Source organism: Mauremys mutica, chromosome 2 (assembly GCF_020497125.1).
Source record: "Mauremys mutica isolate MM-2020 ecotype Southern chromosome 2, ASM2049712v1, whole genome shotgun sequence".
Classification (NCBI taxonomy): domain Eukaryota; kingdom Metazoa; phylum Chordata; order Testudines; family Geoemydidae; genus Mauremys; species Mauremys mutica.
In genome coordinates, this window is record NC_059073.1 from 269,194,323 (window position 1) to 269,217,714 (window position 23,392).

The window sequence follows — 23,392 nt, forward strand, 5'->3', positions numbered from 1 at the left end:
AATCTTATCTAGGTCAGAACCAAAGTGTCTGTCTCTTTCAACATAAAAGAAACTTTTAGCTAAGGTGAGCAGCTGTGCTAAGAAACTGTGGGCCTGATTGTGCTCTGACATCAGCATAAATCAGGAGTAACCCCATTTAAATCAATGGAGTTACAATGAAGTAAGTGTGGTCAGAATCAGGCCCACTATCACAGTTTTAGGAGTAAGAGAAACATAGTTATTAATAGTGAGTAAGATGTCTGGTTTGACTTGAATTTCGGTGCGGATAAGAATTTGCTTCAACAGGAAAAAATTCCCCCCAAATGGAAATTACAACAGATTTGGGTGAATTAGGAGACTGGGATACAGTGTTTTCCTCTCAAGGTCACCATAATGGTTCTGGCTCAGTAGAGTATGAGAGCAGTGAATGAAAGTCAGGCACATGAAATGAGGTGTAGTAAATGAAAGGACAAGTATAGACAGTACAGAATATCAGAGGCTGAGGAATTCTTGGACAACCAGATTCAGAAAATCATCACCCCAGCTTCAAGAAAGAAGGGAATTGGACACCAAGGAACCAGAGAGAGGAGGCTTGGTGGTTCATAACCACAAGAAGCAAGAGGAACAGGTGGCCTTCTATATGGCTGCAAGTATACAAGGTTGGGCAGGCTGTTGACTACCAGAGAGAAGAGGACCAGGAGAAATTCTGTGCAGCTAGAGTTATCCAATTATTATCATAATCTCATTGTGGAAATGGCAGGAAAAAAATCTCTGAAGATTCAGCTGGTTGAATGAAATGCAGAGCTGTACGGGACATGCCGGTGAATGACTGCTTAGCTCATCCTGTAAGATGATTCCACAAATGTGCCCTCAAAGAGATATCCATCCACCCAAGGAAGACAGGTGATCCTTGCTGGGAACTCCATACTGAAAAGAATGAACAGAACACCCTTCCATGTAGAGGTGGACAATAGGATAGTGTGCTGTCTTCCTAGAGTCAATACAAGATGTGACCCTAAGATCGGACAGGCTTCTGAAGTTTAAAGGCAAAGATCTACTGGTGATGGTGTATATTGGTACTAATGAGACTGCTTTGTGGGGTACCTCACAGATTATAGACAACTGCAGGGAACTCTGAAGGGTGCTGAAGAAGAACATCCAAGTGATCTTCTCAGAGATCCATCCTATACTGTGAGCAAAGGAAGACAGAAGGCAGCGTAGAGATGGCTAGGTAAGAAGTGTAAGGTTTTGGTTTTATGGAACATTGGTTCACTGTCTATGGGGAGAGGAGCATGGGCAGCGTGTGGTCCCCTGGCTCGGGGAGAATAGCCCCAGCCCTGCCCCTTCCACCGGAGGCCCTGCCCCTTCCACCTCCCTGATGGAGCCTAGAGCCCCCCCACCGTGGCTGCTGGACCCTATTCCAGGCTGTCCTAGTCTAGTGCCTCCAGCCCCTGAGTGCCCCCTGCCCTGGGTGGATGGGTGGGTTGCGCGCCCCATCCCCTCCCAGCCCCAGAGTGTCAGGCGGGCGGGTGGCATGGCCCCAGCCCCCAGAGTGTCGGGAGGGCGGGTGTTGCGGCCCGAGCCCTCCCAGCCCGAGTTGGGGCTACAGCACAGGGCAGCTGGGAAGAGCCAGAGGAGGAAGAAGGAGGAGGCCTGGGGGCAGAGCATGGGAAGGGCCACGTGTGGCTGTTTGGGGAGGCACAGCCTCCTCCAGCCTATGATACCTGCTGCCTATGGAGAGGGGCCAGTTTGGATGATGTCCATCTCAGTAGAAGGGAAGACAATCTTCTAGGGTCAGGCTGGCTAGAGTAGTTAGAAGTGCATTTAACAACCAAAAGGGAGCGTGAAAAGAGAGAACAAACGACACTCGTTTAGAATAAAATCAATATGCTGAGAACAAATCTAATCAAGGCACCAAGGTACAGGAAGAGAAGAAGTTCTTTAATTGCCTGTACACCAGTTGTATCGGAGCATTGGATTGGATCAAGATAGGATGGGTTTTCTAAAAGATCTGCTCTAGTGCAAAGAGGAATTAATTCAGGGAAGTCAGATGGCCTGTGTTATACAAGAGGTCCGACTTTTTGATCACAATTGTCCCCTTTGGCCTCCATAATCTATGAACTGATGAATCATCTGATGACCTGTTAATGGCCTATGTCCACATTACAAACCACTACCAGAGTCCATACTAAATAGTAACATTGGTAGACAGACTAAAGGCATGGAAACTAAACTATCCTCAATCGGATGGCATGTCTTCACTAGCCGTGTTAATACGCTGCCATGGCAGCGCTTTAACGTGGCTGTGTAGTTGCTATAAAAAAACCAGCCTCCACGAGGGGCGTAGCTACCAGCTGGTGCACTGTCTATACTGGCACTTTACAGCGCTAAAACTTGCAGCACTCAGGGTTTTTTTTTTCATACCCCTGAGTGAGAAAGTTGCAGCGCTATAAAGTGCCGGTGTAGACAAGCCCTGAAATGTGTCCCTGCAGACCATGGCCGTGAGACAGGGGTTGGATGGCATGTGGGGAAGCTTGCACTGCTGCTGCCTGTGCTGTTCCTGTCTAGTGGATTGAGAGCACTACCATCTTCTGGGGTAATCATCTGAGTATTTTTCACATGACCCAAATCAACTTAATTTATTACATTTGCAACCAAAAGAAAAATGTGGAGACAAAGGGGTGTGCTTCCTTCTCAGGGTGGGTGATTAATTCCAGTTAGAGTAAATGGAAACTATGTGATGAAAATAGAATCCTAGTCTGGGGTTTATTCCACTCTCTCTGCCTCCATTGATGGTATTTCACTGGTTCTAATGAATTCCTTGTGGACATGTCTTACTGGCACAGGACTTAGGGTCAGTGTTGCAGAATTTGGGAGCAGAGCTGACGAGTGAGTAAAATAGTATCGTCTGCCAAATTCTGCCTTTCTGCATCAAGTAAAGATGCCAAAAAATTATCTCCTGTTTTTTTGACAAATAAGGAAACATGGAAAGAAATTGATGCCTTTAATAGTACGTGTGTTAATCCAGTGCCAGTCTTTGGTGAGGAAAGAAATTAGAGCACTGAACTGGGACTCAAGTGATCTAGAGTCAGTGCCTGGCTCTGCCACAGATTCATGTGTGATTTTTGGGCAAGTCACTTAACATCTGTGCCTCAATTTCCTACCTGTGAAACTGGAGCAATAATCCTTCTTCTCCCCACCCTTTGTCGTGTCTGTTTCAAGTTATGAACATATCAGAGCAGGAGCTACCTCTTACTGTGTGTTCAGGCCTACCACACGGGGCGCCAATCTCTGTTGGGGCCTTTACATGCCTTTAATTCAAACAGATGATTGCTAATAATGAGAAGTAAATTAATATTTTAAAAATGCAGCTTAAATGCTAACATGCAAGAGGTGTCAGACAATAGTACCTTCAGCAAACCCCTGAATCTGGGTGTGCTGTAAACGTCCTTCTAAACTTTCCTACCCTTACTCCTCACACTGACTTGCTGTCCTGCACAGCTAAAGAGTAGCTGCTGCGCTGTCTGACATTGACTGTACTTTGAAGTTACTATAACAATGATATTGCAGAGTTCCATATTTGTTTTTCAATAACTTCCATATCATATATGCTCATATGATTTTTCTAATGGGAAGGTTTTGCAGATGCACCAGAAAATCAAGTTAGGTTCTTTCTGCTCCATGCGCCGTCACACGTAACAAAGAGCCTGCACATTAAACTTAATGGAGCACATTGTTGATGATGTATGAGGCAGAATAAAATCCAACTTTTGGTCCTGACAACTTGCAACCAACTACTGAAAACTTGATTTTGTCAGTAGAGTAAGCAGATATGACTCAGACACGCAGGAAGCAAATATGATGAGTAAGAAGGTGCCATTTTTACATGGATACATTTCTGACCACAACTACACTTTAATGCAGACCAAAACACTGGCTTTATATTTCCTTTGTGGAAGAGAAATGTGCTAATTCCTGAACTGCAAGGATTCCTAAATATCAAGCAGCAGCTTTGTCAGAGGAGTGGTAGCTGTCATACACTATCTAGTTCAAGCTAAGTACTCTCTTGGGGTAGTGAGTTTGTCACGTGTTAAACCCACTTTGTGCACTGGCTGTGGAGCTCTTCCCTTCTCTTCCTAACCTTAATATACCCAGAGGAGTTACTCAAACCTACATGGTGTAGAAAGTATGGATCTAATTTTGATCTTGCTTATCTTGGTATAACTCAGGAGTAACTCCACTGAAGTTAATAGTGTTACTTTAGTGTAAGGAAGATCAGACTCCAACATACGATATTGAAGCACGGTGGCTCTTTTAGAGAAGCTACAAATGTATATTTTTCCAGCTGAGATTTCTACAGATCTGTTTTTTTTATACCCTTCCCTATAACTAACCAGATCTTTCCACCAGATGGTCTTTTATTGCTATTTTATTCTCCCAATAATATTTAATATTAAATAACAATTGTTTGCACTCCTGTAACAGCTTTCATTCAAGGATACGAAGAAATATTTCTATAAACTTTAACTACAATTAATAGGTATTTTTTTACAGTGGCTTTCCACAAACTATAGCTTTTCAGACCAAAACCAAAATAAATCCCTTAAAAAAGGATTAAGGTTATTAATACATACCAATTAATTTTAAACATTTTCAGAATTTATAGTAAGATATCTTGTCCAACTCACATCAGAGTTTGCAGAAAAAACAAACCAAACAAACATTTCTTTGGTTATGGAACATGCATGAGCAATTTCAGACGGGAAGCAGATTTTAATAGGACATTAGAGCAGGATGCAAACTTATAATGGAAGATTAGTTACAACCTACGGAGTTTCTTTGAGCTTTGATTCCTGACACTGACCGTTACTAAGGAAGTTCTGTTTTCCAGTGCTGGTTTTAACATGGAGAGTTCTATCTTTTTCTTTGTCTCAAAGTATAAAATATATTGGTTGTTGAACAACCAATATCACTCAGACACCCCAAAATCTGTATGGTTAAAATGGCATACCAATAGGGAATATTAAAATCCTCTGGGTAGAGTTGACTATCATTTACCCCAATGTAATTCTGGAGTGAGTATTTACTTCAATGCAGTTAACACCAGATTTATGCCTGTGTAACTGAGATCAGTCTTTATTTCCCATTGATTTCAATAGGAGTTAGGTGATTTTGAAAACCCCACTATGTATCTATGTGTATCATTAGATGCCTAAATACCCTTGAAAATCTGGCCCTTAAGGAGCCTAAATCCCACTGACTTTCAACAAGATTTGGGCCTAGATTTTTAAATGTCTTTAGGTGTATTGGTGTATGTAATGTATAGGTGTATTTAAATGTATTTAAATCAATGGATATTAGCTGCCTACACAGCTTTAACAGTCTGAGACTAAGCCACTTTTAAAAATGGACCTTGGGTTCCTAAGTCACTTACACACTTTTGAAAAACCCTAAGTGCTTTCCCAGGGTCTTACAACAAGTCAGTGGCAGAGTTAGGCCTGGCACTTTAAGCGCACCTGCCTTCCAAGCTCTGTCCCCTTTTCTGGTTGGTAATTGTCTCCACAAAATACCAGCCACCTTTTGAGTTTGGTCTAAAGAACAATAGGAAGGTACGTTGATAAAAACAAACTGATTGGAATTAAAATTAGGTTATTTTTTGGCGCTGCTGCTTGCTGTGAAGTCCTGTTGAAAGGCGAGATCATTTGTGAATACGGTGGTTGAGGGCTGTAGTACAGGGTAGAAAATGACATTTCTTTTTTGGCAAAAATGCACCAGGTATTACACAGCTGGCACAGCTGTCTGAAAATGCCACTGCTATCCTATGCATCGGCATTTTGTATAAGACAACATACTGTGCATATGGTTTTTGTCTTGTACCTAGTGTGTGAGTCATCAGGCCAGTAATACTAGTTGAACTCCAGGAGAATGTTACTATATAAATAGTAACATTTTTTGTTTAAATATTAAAACACTGGTATTTTTCATCTGAAGAAGCCCCTTTCCTTCCTTCCCCTGCAGCTGACTCTGGGCTGTGCTGCTCCTGCAGGGCTGAGTCACAGCCAATGCTGCTATGCAGCAGCAGGAGCCTGAGCCAGAGCCCATCCCCATATTAGCTCCTCCAGACTTTTCTTCCCCATGCTCCCATCTGTAGCCTTGCAATCTCCCACACCCCAAAGGTCCCCCTGCTTCCTCCAGACATTAGCCTGCTTTAAAAAAATGGGTTGGAAAGTGATTGGACAGATTCTGACATAAGGACTGATCTTTTTTGGGCTCCCACGACCACCAGGACCTGGAATGTAGTGATAGTTGTAAATAAATCCTGATTTACAAAAGCTTTACACGCCTTATATATAGTGTGAACTTTCAGGATGCTGTGCATGGCAAAATGGGTGGCGCTAGCTATTTATGTCAGTTCCAGATTTGCTCCTGGACTGAGAATCCCGCGACCAGTTTGCTATCAAATTTTAAAACTTTGCCCCAAAATTCAAAATCTTTGTTTTATAAACAAGGAAGGAAATAAATCCTTGATATTTTAAATCTTATACTGCTCACTAATAAACATGAACAGATTGGGTCAGCTCCTCTGCTGGTGTAAACTGGTGTAGCTCTATTGACTTCTGTGGAGGTCGTATGTTCACTTACACACCACCGCAGGGTCTGATCTGGCTTAATACTTATCAAATACAAAGAAATTTACATTTTGTCGCAACACAACCACCTGGATTCTGCCTCATGGAATTTGGGTTTATTTTAGTATATTTTTTGTCACCTTAATGCTGGTATCTAAATATTTTCATTTAGATGGTTCCATTAAGTGGGAAATTTAATCAGTTAATATGTTTTCTGTTGATTGTAAATTTTTCTTATGAAAGATTTTTTTAAATGATATGATAAGCAAGGGAATTGGTTCTGGATAAACTATCTTTTCTAGCACCATAATATAAAGATGTCTTGCTACAAATGTGAACTTGTAGGGACCAAGTTCTCGAAACCGGAACTGGCAAATTTCAGATCTATTTGCCAAGCCTGGTCTACACTAGGCGTTTAAATCGGTTTTAGGAGCGTAAAACCGATTTAACGCCACAACCGTCCACACTAGGAGGCACCTTATATCGATTTTAATGGCTCTTTAAATCGGTTTCTGTACTCCTCCCCGACGAGAGGAGTAGCGCTAATATCGGGATTAACATATCGGAATAGGGTTAGTGTGGCCGCAAATCGACGGTATTGGCCTCCGGGAGCTATCCCACAGTGCACCACTGACCGCTCTGGACAGCATTCTGAACTCGGATGCACTGGCCAGGTAGACAGGAAAAGCCCCGCGAACTTTTGAAATTCATTTCCTGCTTCCCCAGCGTGGAGAGCTCATCATCACAGGTGACCACGCACAGCTCATCAGCACAGTTAACAATGCAGTCTCCTGAGAATCATAAAAGAGCCCCAGCATGGACTGCACGGGAGGTACTGGATCTGATCGCTATATGGGGAGAGGATTCAGTGCTAACAGAACTGCGTTCCAAAAGACGAAATGAAAAAGTATTTGAAAGAATTTCTAAGGCTATGACGGATAAAGGCCACAGCAGGGACTCAGTGCAGTGCAGAGTGAAAGTTAAGGAGCTCAGACAAGCCTACCAGAAAACCAAAGAAGCAAACGGAAGGTCCGGGGCAGGTCGAAAAACATGCCGCTTCTATGCTGAGCTGCATGCAATTTTAGGGGGCTGCGCCACAAGTACCCCACCCCTGACCGTGGATTCCGAGGTGGGGGTTGTAATCTCTGCCATGGCTGAGGATTATGCAGACGAGGAAGATGAAGATGAAGAAGAGGAGGACGACCTAGCAGAGAGCACACAGCACTCCGTGAGCCCCAACAGCCAGGAGCTTTTTATCACCCTGACGGAATCACCCTCCTCCCAGCCCTCACAAGCAACTATCCCAGACAATGACGCCATGGAAGGGAGCTCTGGTGAGTGTACCTTTGCAAATAGCAAACATTGGTTTTTAAGCAAGCGTTTTTTAATGATTGATTTGCCCTGAGGACTTGGGATGCATTCGCAGACAGTATAGTTACTTAGAAAAGTTTGTTAACATGTCCTGGGATTGAGAGGAAATCCTCCAGGGACATCTCGATGAAGCGCTTCTGTAGGTACTCCAGAAGCCTTTGCAGAAGGTTTCTGGGCAAGGCAGCCTTGTTCCGCCCACCATGGTAGGACACTTTACCACGCCATGCATGTAGCAAGTAATCAGGTATCATTGAGTGGCAAAGCATAGCAGCGTATGGTCCCGGTGGCTGCTGGCATTCAAGAAGCATCCGTTCTTTATCTTGTTGTGTTATCCTCAGCAAAGTGATATCGTTCAGGATAACCTGGTTAAAAATCAGGAATTTAAGTAAGGGGGGTGGCCATTTTTCTAATGGGTTCATGGACTGCAGCAGCTTAAAAAAAAACCTTTCCTGCACGTAGCGAAGCGGGGGGAGGGGAGGAGTGAAATGCCGAGGATCTTTTTTGTGTTTGGTCACCGGCGATCTTCCCCAAGCTACCAGCCACGCAGTGGGTGGGGGGGTGGGAAGGTTGTTGATTAGCAGGGAGCTAGCGTGGTATTAGCCATGCGTTGGGGGGGAGGGGTAAATCACTACAGAAGCCGAAAGACAGTGGCTTACCATGGCCGCATGCAAGCTGAATTCTGATGCCTGGACCTGTGTCTGTGAGATCTGTAACTCCAGAGCTGCAAGCACTCACTATTAAGATGAAAAATGTGACCTTGTAGGGAAATCACATGTGCTAGGTGAATAGTGCTGTTCACTGTGAGAGAGTATAACCATTGTTCTGTAAAATGTATCTTTCTAAATATTTATCTTCCTCATGCAGCTGCAAATTTTTCAACCATCCCTCCTCCATCCCAAAGGCTAGCACAGATAAGGCGGAGGAAAAAGAAGACTGAGATGAGATGTTCTCGGATATTATGGAAGTTACACGCAATGAAAGAGCTCATCTGAATGAGTGGAAGGACGTGGTATCAAATTACAGGAAAGAGGCCAGTGAACGTGAGGACAGGAGGGATGAACGTGAGGACAGGAGGGATGAACGTGAGGACAGGAGGGACAACCGAGATGAGAAGTGGCGGCAGGAAGATCAGCGGTGGCGGGATGCAACTCTGGGGCTGCTGCGTGATCAAACTGACGTGCTCCGGCGTCTGGTGGAGCTTCAGGAACGGCAGCAGGATCACAGAGTGCCACTGCAGCCCCTGTGTAACCACCCTCAACCCTCACCATGTTCCATATCCTCCTCACCCAGACGTGTAAGAACGCGTGGGGGGAGGCTCCGTGCACCCGCCCACTCCACCCCCGTGGACAGCCCAACAAGAAGGCTGTCGTTAATGTGAAATTTTTTTAATGGCCTTCTCCATCCTTCCTATCCTCCTCCCAAACCACACCCTTACTTCTCTCCCTCTTTTTATAATGAATTAATAAAGAATTCATGATTTTTAAACGAGAGTGACTTTATTTGAATAAGTAAGCTGTACTCGAAGGGGGAGGGTGAGTTGCTTACAGGGAATGAGTCAATCAAGGGGGTTGGGTGTTCATCAACAAACACAGCAGTCACACTGTACCCTGGCCATTGATGAAGCTCCTTTTCAAAGCTTCTCTGATGAGCACCGCTTCCTGGTGTGCTCTTCTAATCTCCCTGGTGTCTGGCTGCGCGTAATCAGCGGCCAGGTGATTTGCCTCAGCCTCCCACCCCGCCATAAAGGTCTCCCCCTTACTCTCACAGAGATTGTGGAGAATACAGCAAGCAGCAATAACATAGGGGACATTGGTTTGGCTGAGGTCTGAGCGAGTCAGTAATGTGCGCCAGCGCGCCTTTAAACGGCCAAATGCACATTCCACCACCATTCTGCACTTGCTCAGCCTGTAATTGAACAGATCCTGACCACTGTCCAGGCTGCCTGTGTATGGCTTCATGAGCCATGGCATCAAGGGGTAGGCTGGGTCCCCCAGGATAACGACAGGCATTTCAACATCCCCAACTGTTATTTTCTGGTCTGGGAAGTAATTCCCTTGCTGCAGCCGTTTAAACAGAGTAGTGCTTCTGAATACGCGAGCGTCATGAACCCTCCCTGGCCATCCCACGTGGATGTTTGTGAAACGTCCCTTGTGATCCACCAGTGCTTGCAGCACCATTGAAAAGTACCCCTTCCGGTTTACGTACTGGGTGCCCTGGTGCTGCGGTGCCAAGATAGGGATATGGGTTCCATCTATCGCCCCCCCACAGTTAGGGAATCCCAGTGCAGCAAAGCCATCCACTATGGCCTGCACGTTTCCCAGAGTCACAACCTTTCGTAGCAGCAGCTTTGTGATTGCTTTGGCTACTTGCATCACAGCAGCCCCCACAGTAGATTTTCCAACTCCAAATTGATTCCCGACTGACCGGTAGCTGTCTGGCGTTGCAAGCTTCCACAGGGCTATCGCCACTCGCTTCTCTACTGTGAGGGCTGCTCTCATCTTGGTATTATGGCGTTTCAGGGCAGGGGCAAGCAAGTCACAAAGTTCCATGAAAGTGCCCTTACGCATGCGAAAGTTTCGCAGCCACTGGGAATCGTCCCACACCTGCAACACAATGCGGTCCCACCAGTCAGTGCTTGTTTCCCGGGCCCAAAATCTGCGTTCAATGGATAGAATCTGCCCCATTACCATCAGGATCTCCAAAGCGCCGGGGCCCGTGGTTTGAGAGAATTCTGTGTCTACGTCCTCATCACTGTCATCGCCGCGCTGCCGTATCCGCCTCCTCCTCGACTCGGTTCGAAGGTCCTGGTTCACCATATACTGCACGAGAGTGTGCGAGGCGTTTAAAACATCCACGATTGCGGTATTGAGCTGAGCAGGGTCCATGCTTGCTGTGCTATGGCGTCTGCACAGTTCACCAAGCAAAAAAGGCGCGAAACGCTTGTCTGCTGCTTTCAGGGAGGGAGGGGTGAGGCTGTGCCCAGAACCACCCGCGACAATGATTTTTGCCCCATCAGGCACTGGGATCTAAACCCGGAAATGCCAAGGGGCGGGGGAAGCTGCGGGAACTATGGGATAGCTACGGGATAGCTACCCACAGTGCAACGCTCCAGAAATCGATGCTAGCCTCGGACCGCGGACGCACACCACCGAATTAATGTGCTTAGTGTGGCCGCGCGCACTCGATTTTATAAAATCTGTTTTACAAAACCGGTTTATGCAAATTCGGAATAGTCCCGTAGTGTAGACGTACCCCCAGACATGAGCAAGGCTGGTTCTTATACACATGTGGATTTCAACTGTTCATGCAGGCCTAAACATAGAACAATTGATGTTAACATTTTTGGGTCCTGGGGATAAGTGAACAGTCAAAAATTTAACATAAGATTCCATTTGACTTGTTCAATGTGGGCCCAGGTGTCATTATGACTACATAGGCTGCATGAATGCAGATATTTCTCATGAACTATTTTTGTCCTGGTTAACTTAGCCTGTTCTCATCATCAGGAACCCTCTATTGTTCTGTGAGCCACGGCAGTCCCTAGCTATAGTGCTTCATGGGAAATGTAGTTTGGTTGAAGAGCCTAGCCCACAGAGGAGAATTGGGACATGAGCCAACTAAACTACAACTCCCATGAGGCACTGCAGCAGTATATCCAAATTTTTTAAAAATAGATTTCAAATTAAATATTTCAGCTTCTGGGAATTCTGTTTTTTTGACAAAAACTTGAAATTTTCCATTTAAAGCAGATACTTTTTGCAGAAAATATTTTGTCTTGTTGAGCCTCCTCCCTCCCCCCCCGCTTTTTTTGTTGTTGAAAAATAGGTTTTGGCCAGTCCTAATTACTACTCCACATCCACTACTAATAAAATCTGTGCACCGGCAACAAGGAGACCGAGGGACCAAGTTCTCTATTATTGATTCCTGCTGGCTCAGCTGGTGGTCCATGGGCCTTATTAAATGCTCTGCAGTCTGCGCTCATACTTCTATTCCCTTGAGCTATAGCTTCAACCGTGTAGCTGCTCTCACAGCATGCCAATTCCTAATAACATTTGTTGAACAATAGGGTTCAAGGTTGGCTCATCCCTAAGATTAAGTCTTATCAGCTTTCAGCACAAGCATTTGTGTAGTACTTAGATAGACTTGCTTTGCCTGAAGCTTTCTGAACAATTGGCTTGCATGCTACTGCTGCTAACCCCAGTTCTAGCTCCTCTGGTGACCTTTCTCCAGACCAGATTATTTATATGTATCCTGCAGTTCACTAGGGAAGTGTGTGTAGGCTTCCAGACAAAGGTTACTGTCTATTATATGTGGCCTAAAAATATTACTCTGCACGTGTATAAGAGTCAATTCTGATTATTTTCCCCATGAGTTTATTTCTATCCTATTGTATTATGGAACGAATACCTGAGATTTGTGTTTTCAGATATTGTTGTAAAGAGTGTAATTATAGTAATAAATATTTGTACCTAAAAAGCAATGGGCCATATTCATGGGTGGTATAAAAGTTGTTAATGTGATTGCCTTAGTAAATCAGGTACTGGAGATACTAGTATCTAGTGAATGTAACTATTTCCACACTATTGCAATTCACTAGTAGTATAAGCAGATCATCTTGTTACTGGAGGCATAAAGGGTATGTCTACACTATCTGCCAGATCGGAGGGTAGCGATTGGTTTATCGGGGATCAATATATTACATCTCATCTAGATGCGATATATCGATCCCCGAACGCGCTCCCGTCGACTCTGGAACTCCACCAGGGCGAGTGGCGGTACCGGAGTTGACAGGGGGAGTTGCGTCCGTCAATCCCGTGCTGTGAGGACAGGAGGTAAGTCGAAATAAGATACTTCAACTTCAGCTATGCTATTCCCATAGCTGAAGTTGCGTATCTTACGTAGACCCCATCCCCTACTGTAGACCAGGCCAAAGAAACATGCCAAATGCATGATCTTTGGTACTGACTGACCCATGCAGCAGTAATGTAGCCACTGCAAAGGAGAAAAAAAAATTAAGGGCCCCAGTCCAATTTGCTCTTTCCAAATGTCAGTGGCTGCTGGATTGCTGTATATGCTTTGCTGTAAACTCTGCTGGGGTTGGTATAATCATTTTCTGCTTTTTTTTCCTGTTTAAAAAAAAGAAAGCCAGGTCTACAAACACCCACCCCCCTCTCAGCTGGTGCTGAGGAATTGGATATTCCCTCCTTATTTTTTGTAACTTTCTTCTTTTAAAACCACGATAAAAGGCAACAAAATCGTCCTTCATGTTCTGTGTTTCTGGAGCATACAGCATGGGGGCTGACAAAAAAATCTCTTGGAGTGTCTCATGCTTGTCCCACAGGAAGTGAGGCACTTTGCAGGAGAGAGTGCTTTCTTCCTTTCTTTAGCTGTGCTGCTGCTGCTTATTTGGTGGTGATGTAGGGCAAAGCAGGGGGGTGGGGCGCCTGGGGGCTGGGTTTGGAGAAGGGGATCTGCACATGGGTGACAGGCATTGAAACAGAAAAGGCCTCTTGCTGCTTTTATTCTTCCACTGCTTTTGGCAGCGCAGGGCCCCCAAATTCCTGTCGAGTTTGCAAGCTCTTCAGAAAATGTTTTATTCAAAGAATGCTCTTACGAAGTTTCTATTGTCTCGTGTCTAATTTTTTTAACTAAACTCATCGTTGTAGGTATCTGGGTTGATACAAAACTCAAACAGGCAGAACGGGAGAATGACAGATGAAGCTGTAGCAGAGTTAAAAGTAATGAGAGCTGAAAAGTGAAATCAATAAAGCTGCAAGTAAGTATTTTCCTAGACGGACTCCAGTGAGGGAGAGTGGATGGGGCAACGAGGAAGGGGAAAAGTGAGCATAGTTTTAGAGTCCCTCATAGACTAAGACAAGTTAGGCAGGAAGGATGAAAGGGGGAGAGAGCGTTCAGTGCAAAAGCGTGACTTCAGCTGTAGAGAGGAGACAGAAAGGAAGCAATTCTCAGGAGCAATAATACTATTATAATAATACTTCGTGGTACCTATTAATATTCTAGGAGTGCCCGAAGGACTTGGATCCCATTGTGCTGGGTGCCATACAAACACTCTAGAGGTGGGCAGATATGAAGAGGGTCTAATTCAGAGCTTGGCCACAAAAGTCAGTGAACCAAACTTCACCTGTGTGGAAAGGTGCAATGCTGCCGTGCCCCTAAGGAGGGTGCAGTATACTCTTCCGCCTAGTATCCCCACAGAATGGGGACTAGGCACCTTTCCCCTTTTGGGTACAGGACTTTCCTATAAAGGTTAGTTTGGTTCAAACCACACTTCTTAAGCATTTCCTTATGGGAAAGTCCTATAGCGAGCCCGAAAGGGGAGAGGTGGGGCTTGGATTTGTATGGAAGTGATGGGATTTGCATTTTTAACCCAAACTCTTCATTGCTTATGGAAAAGTCTTTTAGAATTTCATAGGGATCAAATGAATAGGGTCTAATTACTCTAATAACCGAAAGCATTGAAAAAAGAATGCTAACCTTTCCTAAGATATTTTTTAAACCACCTAATAGAATTCTCTAGCAGGGACATAATTCTGCATTCTGCTCTACAAAATGTTTCGAAAGAGCCTATGGAATAGTTCTAATTTAGTATGAAAATCTCTAGGACTTCATCAGGGAGAGCACCAGTAATCTGCTCCCACATGTTTTGTTTATTTTTTCCATTTAAAAATAAACAAGGTCTGGTTTTATCTCCCTTCCCCCGAAAAAATCAAACACACAGAACCTGTTGCATTGCTGCAGTCTATGGGGTGGAGAGGGCAACAAACAGCTCATGCACTGAATCCTACCAAACCCGCTTCATTTAAAATTCAGAGCAGGGTTTTCCCAACAAGCCAAGGGGAGCAGTTGAGCACAGGGGTCAATGTCTAATGGAAAAATAGTTCCTTCTCACCTGTGCTAAATGAATGTTTCGTGGCCACAACAGGGGGGACATAACTGAAGTGATGCGTAGAATAGGGAGGGAGCATCCCGGCTTCAGCTGCCATGAAATATGCTTCATACTTCCATTGCCAGGGTTTGTCTCTCTTTTGTGCATCTGAAAGTAAATGAGCTAAAAGGATCCTTGTTTATGCAGACGACACCCTCAGTTTCTGTAACTGGGGAAAACCTGAGTTTATCAGAAATGAAAAGCTAAAGGAAATTAGTTTCCCTTCAAATAGTCCAGATGGAATTTTAAATTGACAACAACAAAGTACTCAGGTGATTTTTAATGAGCCAAAGAAATGAGTTCCTGCAGCTATTTATCAGAGGATTTAGGAAAAAAATAATAATTAAAAAAAAAACAGGTAGAAAAGTTCTGCAAGGCCTCAATGAAATTTCACTAAATGCCCAGCTAATGGAATGAAGAGTGAATGGTTGGCATACAGAGCAGAGCTTGTTAGTAACAATAGACTGGGTAATCAATCAGTGTCTGGCATCCAGGGGCGGCTCCAGGCCCCAGCACGCCAAGTGCGTGCCTGGGGTGGCAAGCCACGGGGGGCGCTCTGCCGGTCGCCGCGAGGGCAGCAGGCAGGTTGCCTTCGGCGGCATGTCTGCAGAGGGTCCGCTGGTCCCGCGGCTTCGGCGGACCTCCCGCAGGCTGCCACCAAATTCGCGGGACCTCCCGCAGGCAAGCCACCGAAGGCAGCCTGCCTGCCGTGCTTGGGGCGGAAAAATACCTAGAGCCGCCCCTGCTGGCATCTTAAACCACAGCTGACTCAGTCTTAGGGCCTGATCCTGCAAACCCTTATTCACATGGACAGTTTACTAATGTGAATGCTCACACTAATGTCAGTGGGACTATTTGTGAGAGTGAAGACTGTACTGGAGCAAGGCCTGGCAGGATCATGCTTTTACTCTGGCTCATTTATACAGAATGCAGTCATTGCATTAACAGCAGTTGTTAGAGGGGAATAAAGCAGACCACTGTAAATCTTATGTGGCACCAAGTTCTGTTTTCAAATACACTCTGCAGACTGCTGAAACAAAGGACATTCCCCTCTTGCTATTCATCCACACAAGGATGTGAAATCCTTTTGCTTTTCTGGCCCCTTTCTCCCCTCATCCATGCTATGTAAACAGTGCAGCAGCATCCATTATTCAGCTATCAGAAGGCTGTCAGGATCTACTGGCTGCAAAATTTGGAGTTCTTAGATTTTTCCTTTAAAATATGGAAAACTGTATTTGCCAAAGCACTGGAGGGGGAAATGAAATTCAATACCTTCCATGGAGTAATGATTCCTTATAAGTGTCTCCCATGCTAGGGGGCCATGAGATGTTTTCCCCCTGAGTGATATGGAGTTAGTTTTTCTTGTGTGTCATTGTTCACATTTAACTACCTACAGTGAAGGTTATAAATGAGGAAGATCACTGTAAATGGGATCTGGAAAACTCATAGAAGGTCTACGCAGCAAGAAAAAAGGACATTGAAGTTGCACATGAAAATTAATCTAACAGCAGCGAGCCCTTAAGTCCCTGTAAATATACATTTCTTTTGGTTTCCAAGGTCAATTTTCAGAGCTTTTAGAAAATGTATATTATGGGTGGGTGACTTCTGCAAAATGTCTTCTGCTCATTTGAATTTAAGTTTAAACTACTTGTGCGTAAGGCCGTTCAACGCTCCCCCTACTTGTCCTCTCTTGCCCCTTGTCAGGTTGCCACCGCCTCTTCTGTTTTGCCAAAGTTATGCCAACCTCACCTGGCTGTTTTCAGCTTCTAACACAAACCTCAGTGCAATAGCCATAATTTTCATTTCTTTAAACAAGACCTAGTTATTGACAAAGCTACTGATTGTTTGTCATTAACAAACAAATTAGACTGAATACTTTGTGCTCAATTCTTTGAACTTGTCTCTAATTTTATTAGTCCACTGATATATATATATATAGTGTTAAAGAGAGTTGGCACTAATATATATATATATTATTAGTCCATATATTAGTGCCAACTCTCTCTAACACTATATATATATATATATATATATATATGTGTGTGTGTGTGTGTCTATATAAATATGTGTCTTCAGAGACAGAATTACTATCTTTATGCAGTTAGGGAGGAAGAGAGTGGGAGGACAGAATGAGTGGTTTATTTTTTGCCTTTGGCAAAAATTCCACTAGTACCAGTTCCATTTCTAAGTGGACTGTATTAGCGGAATTATTTTGTGTATTTCATTGACTCCTAGGTCACATAAACACAGCACATATCCCTGTTTGGGTACAGGAGTGAGGAGCGGGACAACATGACACCCAAAAATGCTGGGAGTGGAGGGGCACTGACACCAATGTGCCTACACAAAGGAAAGGGAGCCCTGGGTTCCATTATGGGCGTGGGTATACTGCTGAGGGGTGAGGCTTGGCTCATGGCTTTGGTTGGGAATAATGTCTGAGAACAGGATCTATAAGAATGGGTTGTGGGAAAGGAGTCACATAAAAAAAGTACTGTGACTCAAAATCAAGGGTTTTGCATATTTCCCCGTCTATATTAATACAGCTGGCTGGCTTTTGCAAACTTACTTTAATATACTGTGCTACAGTGTCTGAACAACAGTAATGTAGCAGACTGAACTAACCGAAGCAATAAAACAAGGCTTATTTTGTTACAACCTTAATAAGACCTCTTGGATTCTGCTTCCTAGTGCTGGACTAAGGGCTAGCCTCTGGAGCACTCCATTCTAGTTAGTTTCCCTCTGTAGCCCCTTCCCTGTTTAAATCTGCTGCGGAAGTAGCATTAAATGAAGCTATTTTTTTCTTGGTGTAGCAGTGATTTTTTCCCCTATTTACTATTTAAATATCTTTGAGTGTACGGCAGATACTGGCTAGGCAAAGCTGCTCAGTTCTACTTTTGTATTGCAATAGTAGGATGTAATCAGGTGGCACAAATCTGCTATCATTGTGGCATTTTGAAGGGACATTCCTCAGTTTTTGCTGACAGTTTGTGCAATTCAGGCTTCTTTTAATGAAATTTCTCAATGTTTTGCTCTGGCAAATCTATGGTAGTTAGGAGCCTAAATACCTTTGAGGATCTGGGCCTATATGTTAGCTTTACCTTCCAGTGAGATATTTTGCACACGTATAACCCACACACCTCCCGGGTGTGGTATTCTGTCTCATCTAGTGGCACTGAGACCACTTACGGAGAGAGATTGAGTCTGTTCTACAGCCTTAGCTAATAGCCAGTTGGCTTTTAGCTCATGCGGTAGAGACTCATGCTCTAAGCTCCAGAGGCCCCAGTTTCCATCCCGCCTGCTGACTTTTACAAGCGGGGGCTCGTCCGGGATTTCACCTGGGAAAACACTTGCATTATTTTTATTTGTATAGTGCTGCGGGACTCTAGTCATGGACCAGAACCCCATTGTGCTAGGCGCTGTACAAACACAAACCAAAAAGACGGTCCCTGCCCCACACAAGCGTCAGACATGCAATTCACTTCTATAGTTCTGTTTTGTGAAGAGCAAACAGTTCTCAGCTCTTTAGATAATCTGATCCAAGGGGTCGTCCCCCAAATGAAATGCATGATGTCGCTATGTTTAAGGGAGTGGGGCTTTTAGAGTCTTGCTTTTTGATACCGACAGCTGAAAGTGACATATGGCCTTTAACGTCAGAGACAGTCATGTTTTTATAAAAAGCTTGTGTGCTGATCTATTTTAATAAGCTGCCCCACACTTCCATTCTCGTTATCTTCGTTGGTATGACCTGGAGGACGTTCAAATAGGAATCTGCCCCTGAACTCTTTAAATGCAGGTTTTAAGAATAGTTGTCCTTGTGTAATCCTGTTTCATCTTAAAGCCCTTCCTTCCCCCCACGTCCCTAACCCAGTTAAATTGTCTTTTGATCGTTACAAAAAGATTCTGATTGAATCAGTAACAATGCACTACTGCTCCCTACCAATCTGGATATGGCAGTTATCATTCCATTTGTGTCTGAAGTTTCTTGAGTTCTCTAGATGTGTCTGTCTGTCTATTTTCTTGTACCATGCCCAACCCTGTGGTATCTTTAAGCTCCTGTGACTAGTAGTTTAGGCTCTGCCTCTCTTCCAGGCCATTTATTTGTTAAAATATGGACAATCCAAACTACATCCGTATTATTCCTGTGATGAACCTAATTCCATTTCTCATCTCTTCAAAGGAGATGCTTCTTTTTTGGATAAGCAGTTTACCTTTAGGGCTAGACCCCACTAATCTCATTTCTCTTCTCTTTTTCTATCTAGATCCTCATATTGCACTCATCTCTATAATTTCAGAGTGCCTTTCAGCAGTGCATTAGGCAACTGTGATATTTGGTTCATTCTCTCATCCTCTCTCCAGGGAGAAAAGTGTGTACAGCAAAGCATATTGTTTTGGAGTTTAAATATATGCACATGTTGCTATATGTTTGTTAGAGAAGGCAATGTCAAAGAAATGTGGCCTGCAGAATGTGGTGAGGTTTGCAATGGTCCATCATTCCTGAGGAAGTTAATTTCACAGTCTCAGATTGGCCCCTGAAAGAAGCTCTATCTCCTGCACAGATGAGCTTTACCCTTATTACAGAAAGTTGCACTGTGCCAGAGAAGCAAGGTTGTTGACCACGGTCTTCATCCTGATGATCTTTAGCTATCCTGGGCCCACGCCAGGGAATACGTTGAAGATAAAGACCAAGACCTTGAACTTGATTCCATATTCTAGGGGAAGACAGTGTAGGGAGCAGGTTTGATGTGTTTGTGGTAGCCAGTGTTGCTGAGGAGACGTGCTGTGGTGTTCTGTACCAGATGTTCCTAAACGCTTAAGGCTTCATGGCCAGGTATATTGCTTCACTGTAGTCCAGCCGAAAGATGACAAAGGGGTGAATAACTAAGGCCAGGTGGTCATTTGGCAGGATGGGATAGATTCTCTTTGCCAAATGGAGATTGTAGAAAGCATTACATGCAGATGCTGCTATGTGAGAACTTAGCACCAGTGACGAAACCAGCAGCACTCCTAAGCTATGGACTGAACTGGCCAATTGTGGGTGTGTGCCTTCAATTGAAGGAGACTACCCCTGGCTGAAAACTCTTCAAAGTGCTTTCTGCTGTCCAGCAATATAACTTCTATCTTGCTTGGGTTCAGCTTCAACCAGCTGTTATTCCTCCATGAGCTCTGTCTGAGGTCAGTAGAAGAACTTGGATAAGCAGGAGTTGGCTGTTAACCTGGGGAAAAGGGGGTCATTGGCCAACTCTGTATCTGTCCTTGAAAAGTGAGTAGTTTGAACTCAGGATAATTTGGCACCTATACATTTCTAAAAGATTGTACCCTGCTTTGTATTTTCAGCTGCATGCTCTGCACTGTTAATTGAGTTAATTAAAGTCTGCCTTCACGAGAGATTGTAAAAATGCTGTCAGACATTAAGGGTTAATGAGTCTGAACAGGTGTGAGAGATTAGATGTAGCTGAGAAAAACCAGTGTGTAGGAGGATATATTGATATTTATTCTATTAAGTCTTTTCTTGGGCGATAAGACAAGAGAAAAAAAATCACTTTCTTCAAGAGGTTTTTAAAAATACGTTTTGTAGTATAATTCATTCTTTTCGTAATTAGGAGTGCTTGGATGAATATAGAACAAGGAGGCTGGTTGTATTGACTGAGTAACTATGTATCAGACAACTCGCTCATCTTGGACAACCTCCAGCGCTTGCAGCCTCACAGAGAGTAAAGCCGACTACATGCGAAACAGCCTTGTCAGCCCAGGATAAATGTTAATTGGCATCATGTTTTTACTGGAAGAACTTGCTCCACTCAGTAGCAGTCACACTGGTATGCTACATTCTTGCAATCAGTAGACTGCATTGTAAACAGTCTGTTAGTCATCCAATTCTCTATGTAACTCTCTCCTGTCCCACAAGGCTTTGTTTACCTAGCAGAATCTAAGACAGGCTTCCCTCTATCTCAGCCTTCTGTTACAGGCTAGTGCATTCAGGAGACGCATACCTCAGCAACCCAGTGAGAAAAATAGATAGCTGAGGCAGGCCTGAGCCACAAAAACTTGATTTAAAACTAAGTTTCCAAATCCAAATCTTTCAGGTGTTCAGAACAGGGATGTTGTTTGGCCCATTGCAGGGAAATGGCCTAATCACAACATTTGGATTCAGGGCCAACTTCAGATTTTGAAAGTTCCAAGGTTAGGGGGTGTTTAGATTTTGGATTCCAGTTGGGACAGGTTGCTAATCTTTCATTCTAGTATCTGGCAGTCCTCACTGCCAAAGACTGTCGAAGGATTGATCCTTCTGGGACTAGGCTGGCAGGTTTGCTAAGAAGAGCATTAAACTAAGAAATGCAGGGGGAAAGTTGGGAGAGGTCTGGTTTTAATTCACAGGAAGATCAAAATGAAGTAAATGAGGATACAGTAAAGGATAAAGCAGCAAAGAGTCTTGTGGCACCTTATAGACTGACAGACGTTTTGGAGCATGAGCTTTCGTGGGTGAATACCCACTTCGTCGGATGCATGTCATGCATGTCATGCAACCGACAAAGTGGGTATTCACCCACGAAAGCTCATGCTCCAAAACGTCTGTCAGTCTATAAGGTGCCACAAGACTCTTTGCTGCTTTTACAGATCCAGACTAACACGGCTACCCCTCTGATACTTAAAGGATAAAGGAACAGCAGAAGCTAGGCATATGGATAGCAAAAGGACTATACCTAATTTGGCTAGGAAATTGGGTGAGTTCAGAGAGAAACAACTGAGATGTTTGTATGCTAAAGCGAGGAGCCTGGGAAACAAAACTGGAGGAACTATAATTACTGATGCAGGACATGAAACTGGATATAGGCATAACAGAAACATTGAACAATAGCACTTCTGACTGGAATACAGGTATTGAAGGGTATGCACTGTTCAGGAAAGAGAGAAATTAAGATACAGGTGGTGGAGTAGCATTGTACATCAATCATGTGGTAGGCTGTAAAGAAATAAGTGAAAGCACTGATAAAACAGAATCAATTTGTGTCAACATCTCTATGTGGAAGGACAGTATAAGAGGTTATATTGGGGAGTGTTAGAGGTCTGCTAAATACCACCAGGGTTAGATTTGGATATGGCTCATTTTAGTATTATTCAAGAGATAAATACTAACAGAAATTGTGTCCTTATGAGAGACTTTAACGTACCACATATAGATTGCAGATCACATGTTGCTAATAATGATAGGGTCCTGGATGTAAGAGTTGATAGATGTCTTCACCAAATAGTCATTGCGCCAACAAGAGGTAATGCTATTCTAAATCTGGTTTTAGTAAGTAGTGAGGACATTGAAAATAACTTTGGATCAAATGATTGAGTTGATTCAGTTTAAATTAAATGAAAGGATAATAAAAAACAGGTTAGTAACTAACGTTTTTTATTTCAAAAGGGGAGACGTTAGGAAAATGAAGGAACTAGTATGTGCAGTCAACTGGACTGAAGAGCTGAGGGACTTAAATGTTTAGGAGGCTGGGAATTTCTTTATTCAAAGGTTCAAAAACTACCTGGAATGGGAAAAATCCTAAGCAATGGGAAAAACATGTAGGGAAAGGCTGCAGGCCTAAATGGATGAATCAACACCTCAAAAGAATATTGCAAGTAAGCAGAGAGCCTACAAGGAATGGAAGACGGGACTGATCAGCAAAGAAAGCTACATCTTGGAGGTTAAAAAAAATTAGGGATAAAGTGTGAATTGCCAAAAGTCAAGCTGAGTTAGAGCTTGCAAGGGAAATTAAAACAAATAATAAAAGGTTCTTTATCTACATAAATAAAAAGTGAACACGAAGAGAAGAAGCGGGTCCGCTATGCAGTGAGAACAGGGTAGACATTAAAGATGATCTAGGTATGACCGAAACATTACATTAATACTTTGCCTCAGTTTTCAGTAAGGAAGGTTAGTGTAGAATATGGTGGGTGGGGACAGCAGGATGGCTAATAGGTATGAGTGTATAGAAATGGAAATGAACACATACTAAAGGGAAAATAAAACTCTGAGATTAATGTGCTCAAATCAGGGGGACCGAATAATCTCCATCCCAGAATATTGAATGAACTGGCACATGACATTGTAAGTCTGGTAGCAAGGATTTCTAAGTCTATCAGCTGGGGATGGTAAGTGTGAATGGAGATGAGCAGACTAGCAAATGTAGCACCTATATAAGAAAGGCGGGGAAAGTGATCTGGGCAACTACAGACTCATTAGGCTGATCTCAATAGTATGCAAGACTTTAGAACACATTTTGATTGAAAGAATGATTAAAGAAATGGAGAGAAATGGAAAAGGGTGTAAAACACAACCCAGGTTTACCAAAATTAGATTGTACCACACTAGCTGGGAATTTTTTTGGAAAAAATAATGGATTTCTTAGACAAGGGAAATTAAGTAGTTCTAATCTATCTGGACTTCAGTAAAGCATTTGACACGGTACCACATGGGAAATTAGTA

At 43.6% G+C, this 23,392-nt stretch overlaps 1 long non-coding RNA gene across 1 annotated transcript in view; it reads left to right on the forward strand.

Annotated features, from left to right (window-relative positions):
- Positions 1-23,392, forward strand: part of LOC123363630 — a 134,276-nt gene that overhangs the window by 83,818 nt on the left and 27,066 nt on the right. The gene's annotated exons all lie outside the window — the stretch shown is intronic.